Genomic DNA, 6,378 nt, shown 5'->3' on the forward strand with positions numbered 1-6,378 from the left:
TCATTTTTCCCATCTGTAAAATGGGGAGATGCTAGATTTCTCCCAAGAATGTTGTAAGGACTAGATGTACTAGTGTAGGGGTGCACAGCCATCAATGAAAGCAACTGACAGAGGGAGATAAAAGCCAGCCTACCAGAATTTAGAGCAGAGAGGGGTATGTCAACTGGAAGCAAGAAAAGATGGTTGACCTTAGAACTTAAGTGGGGTTTGGACAGAAAGGGGTAAGTGAACATTCAAAGCAGGAAGGGGAGCTTGAACAAAGGTGTCAGGATGAAAGTAGCCTATTCTATTTGTTGTAATTTTCCAGAAATAATATGAGGCATACCTGGTGCAGGGTGATGGAGCAGCTGGCGGGAGTAAATAGATATGACAGGAAGAATCAGTAGGATTTGGAGACAGTTTGTACAGAGGAAAAGGACAGGTTATAAAAAAAAGACTGGTATTTAGAAAGCCTGAACAAATAATATAACATATATTTGAAATAGGGAATTTGGTGGCATTCAGTTTTAGATACGCAGAAAGTGCACTCTTAGCATGAAGGAATTGATTTATTTCGGGCAACCTTTACTAAATGCCTACTAAGTGCAGACCACGTGCTCAGGGCTGGAGATATATAAAGATGGGAACATAGGGTGTCTACCTCTCCAGGGCTGGCAACAGAGACTAAAGGCATTAGCAGATATTCACAAAAGAGTGGGATCAATGATTAGGAGAGAGAGGATTTTTTAGTACAGTAATACAGAAAATAAGTATCTGGGGGTTGATCAAGAATTTCCTTTCCCCTTTTCAAAAAACCCCAAAATTCATATCTTGTAATTGAATGTCAAAAATTAGTCTCAAAGATCAGTTTTGAAATAATTCTGGGCACATGTACATATTCTGGGCACCACATTGCCGCATCCTTTTAGGATCATACTTCATGTGACCTGCCTGTCCTCCTGGGGGCACTTGGTCCTGCACTGCCCTGCAATGCAGCTGACGGGCTTTGTGTCTTTTATACCCATCTAGCTCTAAAGCCCCAGAGGATAGGAATCCTCTTAAAATTGTGGAGCTCTGGTGCAGAGCACAGGGCCATACTCATCATAAGTAATCTGTTAAATAATTTAGCACACAGTAAGTTAACAGCAGGTACATGCATCTCTCTGTTCAGAACTCTGTGTTCCGTTTATTCTAATCATCCTGCTCCCAGCCTTTCCAGGGAAGAAGGAATACTAGCTCCCATTTATTGAGCTCTTCCTATGTGCCAGGCACAGCATCTAACAGTTTACTTGTACTGACTCATCTCATCCTCACAATGATGTACTGATACCCTATTTTGCAGATGAGGAAACTGAGACCTAGAAAGATTTAAGTCACTTGTCTGAAGTCACACAGCTCCTAAGTGGAGGAGGTGAGTTTGTACACCCCTGCAGAGCCGCTCTGCAGGCCGGGCTTCCAAGCTCTGTGCTGTTACAACTGCCAATGAGACTGAAACATGCAGAGAGCGTGGCCAGCCCTGAGGGCAGCGCTTGAATTTCCTAGTTCTCCAACCAGGATTTGGAAAGCCACTCTGGGGTAAGGAAGAAACTGAGCTGGAACTTCCCCTCACCTCAGACCTCACATTTTAACCCTGCAAACCCTCTGGAAACAGGAAAACTCATTCTTTCAAAGCATGCAAGTAAGAGCCATTGCAGAACTGGACTTTAGGAGTGCCCGAGGTTGAACACTGCCAGTGTTTTTCCTTCCTTTTATGGCAGATTTTCTCAAATTAAAGGACAGTTTAAAATTCTAAGGATGTATCTTCTTCTTTTCTTCCCTTTTCTCTCTTTCTAAAATAAAGAACATAGCATTATATTTGTTTGAATTTTGAAGATCTTCCTTCATTTTCTCACCAGCCACGTGGCCTTCTATCCCCCACCACAGAAGCAGTCACAACAAGCAGGGTTTATTCTCCTTTACAGAAGTGATCCCGACCTCTTACCATTTCCGCATCAAGAAGAAGCAAATTGTTTGATTAGCCTTCACCCTCCTTGGTGATGGGGAAGGCCAAAATCTTTGAATGTGAAAATCTGTGATCAATTTTTAATGTTCTTTGACTTTTTAAATATTTTTCAAGGCACCTACAAAGGCCACACTCCCAAATGACTCTCCAGTTCACTTTTACAGACCACATCTACTGGACAAATCCCTTCTTTTGTTTTATGGACCTCAGCTCCAGAGCTGGGGCCGCACTGCCCCCAAAACCAACCTTAGTTCTGTCGCGTGCTCTTATCACAGCCCTTTCTTCTACCGAACAGACACCTGCAGCAGTAGCCAGCCTCTCGGCCCCCTCAATGCCACTCCTGCAGTTACTAGGGGAGTCGCAGCTGGTGCTCCTGTGTAAAACGCCTGGTGTCATTACTGAATTGCTCATTATTGAATTTCTCTGCACACACCTCTAATACGCGAGGATGGCACGCAATTTCGTGAGTCTGAGGCACGCTGGAGGGATGTACTCTTTTGCTTGCAACCCTCCAGCAGTTTAGGAAAGCTGGAAGGAGAAATAACAAACTTTCCAAATCCCAGACCAGTGCTTAATTCTTCCTTCACATAGAAATGCTGCAGTGAAGCGAACGAAATCCACACAGCAACAGAACCCTTAGAAGTTTGATACAAGGTCTACCTAGGCGGAGCCAATAGTACCACTTCGACTCCATCATTCCACTAAACCTTATGCTGACTTTTTGCTTATCTCACAAGATGGAGGAACAGTGGATATTTTTGTTAGCACCAGTATTATTTCCACCAAAGCAACAGTATTTCCCTCCCAAAGCCAACTTCGCACATTTTATTACTGAAGGATAAAAAAGCAGAAAATACTATTTGAACATAGTTTAAGTTTAGACAAATTTAAAATAGGGAAGTCCTTTAATATACATGGGTATAGAAATAACTCAATTTAAAATACTCAAGACCCAAGAAAGTTCCCAAGTAGGATCTGTGCTGCATAGCCAAATTGTTTTAAATTGCATATATTATATAAATGCATCTTTTTTAAAGCTTTTGCCACATGTGCTTTATTTCTGCGGGTTTGTGATGGCTCAGAGTCATTGAAAATGGATGATTGGCCTGGGCTCTGAGCTTCCGGCAGCCAAGTAAAACAAGGTAAGTATAATCAGTTGCCTACTTCTTATCTTTTTGGACCACAGAGGGGAAAATGGGCTAAAATGATAAAAGGACAAATAGAGGGACTCTAAACTGGCTCAAAGACTTCCCCTAAAGGATGATGACTGCCAGGTCCATCACGTGACCTGGGTAGGAGTTTCCCATGGCTCCAGGGTTTTGGGAGGAAGGTGTAGCAGGCATGCAACTCTGGCCTGTGGATGACCAGCCACTGGGAGGAGCAGGCAGGCGACTACAGGACAGTATGATGAAAAACGATCCTGACAGCCTAGAGCAATGAGCTGAATCTAACAAGATGAAATAAAACAAGGACAAATGTTAAGTGCCTTTCCTAGGTCAGAAGAAAACCAATAGCATAAGCCCAAGAAAGAGAAGATATGTCTCAGCAGCCGGCACTAAACCAACCAACAAACTTTGGAGTTTTACCCTAAAACCTGTCACTAAAAAACAAAACAAAACAAAACATGTCTAGTGCAGTTTTGTCTCCTGGACACAGGATGCAATCCCCCCACTATACTCTGAGATTACTAGTCCGCATTTGGTATGAGATTCTGGGTGCCCCCCTTTATTTCTATGGAAGATGTATATATACCAATATTTAAAACCATTCCTGAAATATCAAATTAAGCATCAATAAGCTCCTCTACCAAACACAGCTGTTTTCATTGTTTGCACGTCATTTTTCATGTTTCATGCTCACTTTAAAATAAGTGTACAGAAGAAAAATGAATAAAACAGAATAAACATGTACAAACTGAAGCGCACTTAGGAATGACTGGGGTGGTTTGCAGACACTGAACCGTGTGTTTCTGAAAAGTAGTTGAACAGACACTCTTAAGAAGATTAGGCTGGCCCAAGGCAAACTTAAAAGTTATAAAGAGTCAGTTGTAAAATCTTCGGAGTTTTTAAAGCACCTTCTCTTAAAAATATATATTTTACTACTAGTTTGGAAAGCATTATTGCTTTTAGTAATATTTCCATTTTTGAAGATTAGGATATTTTGGATTAAAAATGACAAATGATTTGAGCAAGATCATGTAGCCAGATTATGGGATGGCTGAGACACAACCACTATGCTCCAGCTACAGGGAGACACATTTAAACTCGGTATTAAAAGAAAAAAAATCGAATGAGTCAGAACTGCATAAAGTAGACATCTACAGATTTCCCTGTAGATAGTGCCTATTAACAAAGTACTGAAGAATAGTATTTAAGCATTGGCCACAGGTATGGCCTTCGAATTTATGCTTTCAAATTTTTTGACCACGATCTACTGTAGAAAATATATTTTGTATCACCAAGTGCATACAAATGTGTATCATATAAGTGTATATCAAGTACTCACCCAACCAAGATTAAAATGGAAACAACAGTTTAACACAATAGCACTAATAATTACTCTAAATGCCCTTTGATTTTTTTCCTATTTTACTTTTTTAAAATGCTAATCTTTATCCACTGAATTGATTCCATCTCGCATGCCATATCACACAGATTGAACACTGGGCTACAAAACTATTCAGTGAGACTGCTTGGGTCACCTACAAGACAGAAAGTTCCTCTCAACAATGTGGTTCAATAATTCTGAGTCTCCCCAAACTATGTAGCTTAAAAAAAAAAAACCTCTAAATCAAACTGTTCTGTTTCCAGTTTATTGCTTCCATTCTTATTCAAACTTATTGAGCTTTTTTCACTCTTGACTCTATTTCTAGTATTATCTGTCCTTACCTACACCGTATCATCTGGAAAACATTTTATTCCTTTACCTGAGTAATTGATGAAAATATTACCCTGTATAGGACCAAGAACAAAAGAGTGAAGCATATTTTAAATAGTTGTTCACAAACCTATTTATGTACACTTAAATCCTTTCCCAAGAATCAATTACAAAATCCTCTAATTATACTAACAACTCTTCTACTGTATTTTTATCCACAAGGTTGAGAATTTGTACTCAATGTATTAAGATTCATGCCTATGACACAGGGTGGTTGGTTCTGAGGATTAAATGAGATGATATATGCTGAGTGCTTCAGATAGTGCCTGACACATGGAAACTGCTCAATAATTATTAGCCAGGATGACACTGATGGTGACAATGATGGTTTAAGGTTATAGTGCCCTAGTTTAGTGATCCAGGAACTATACTGCTTCAGTGTTATTTGGTCTTGACATGCCTTATTCAAGTGAACCCGTACATACTACCTCCTAAGTCACTTTTTTTTCTTTTATATCTACTTCTTTTGAGTATTTCAAGGTTTTAACATCAAGTTTGCTGCTCTTTTATTTATTTATTTATTTATTAGCCCAGGGCTCTCTTCAATCTCACGGGGCTTGTAATGGTGTTTCCTCAGTGTCACCTGCAAGTGGCTTTGTGCCTGGGATGTAATTCAGTGAGCTAACTTTGAGGAGCTATATATACAGTCTTCAATTTTTTGTTTTTTCGGTGGATTCTGTTTCTCTCCTAAAAATGTTTTCAGCTTGGCGAATACTCCTTTTGAAGAATAAAGAAACAAACTGAGATCCAAGTAGCCTGGTCCTTTAGCTACCTGTTAACACTGTGCTATCTTCATGAATTGTTCACTTTAAAAGCCTCAGTTCATTTGGGGGTTTGGAATCCTTGGCATATTCAGGTGGTAGTTTAGTTTCTGGAGCCAGTCTGATGGCTCTAAACCCCACCCCTGCCACTTACTAGCTGGGTGATATTAAGCAAGTGCTTTGTGCTTCCATGTCCTCATTTGTAAAAGGAATAATGTCTCTCTCCTGGGGTCCTGTTAAGATTAAATGAGTTACAAAGAGCTTAGAACACAGGCCAACACGAAGTAAGCCCTGGATGCATGTTAGCTATTGTTGTGATCATTATTTTGAACCCTCTGGAGGCAGATCTTTTCCTTTCTCTTTGGAGTTACTGTACAGGGAGAAACTTTACAAAGGTTCCTAAATTTCTGGAGTCTCTTCCCGCAAGATGATGCTTTCTCTGAACTTGATTGCTGCTTTCACAAAGGCTGGGATTCAGGTCTGACTACACTCAATGTTTATTCTGCTCCCTGGTACACATGCCAAGGTAACGACACTTTCTCTCCCGATTTCTCATAACTTCCCTGTTGGTGAGCATTTCCTCCTTACCAGTCCAGTGCCAGCCCTCCTTGCGGGCTGATCAGTCAGCCAGGCAAGCCAAAGATGTGTCAGATGGACTCCATACAGCAGGGTAGACTTCTAGCAGATGTTAGAAAATTA

The sequence above is a fragment of the Manis javanica genome, chromosome 3, assembly GCF_040802235.1.
Source record: "Manis javanica isolate MJ-LG chromosome 3, MJ_LKY, whole genome shotgun sequence".
Taxonomy (NCBI): Eukaryota; Metazoa; Chordata; class Mammalia; order Pholidota; family Manidae; genus Manis; species Manis javanica.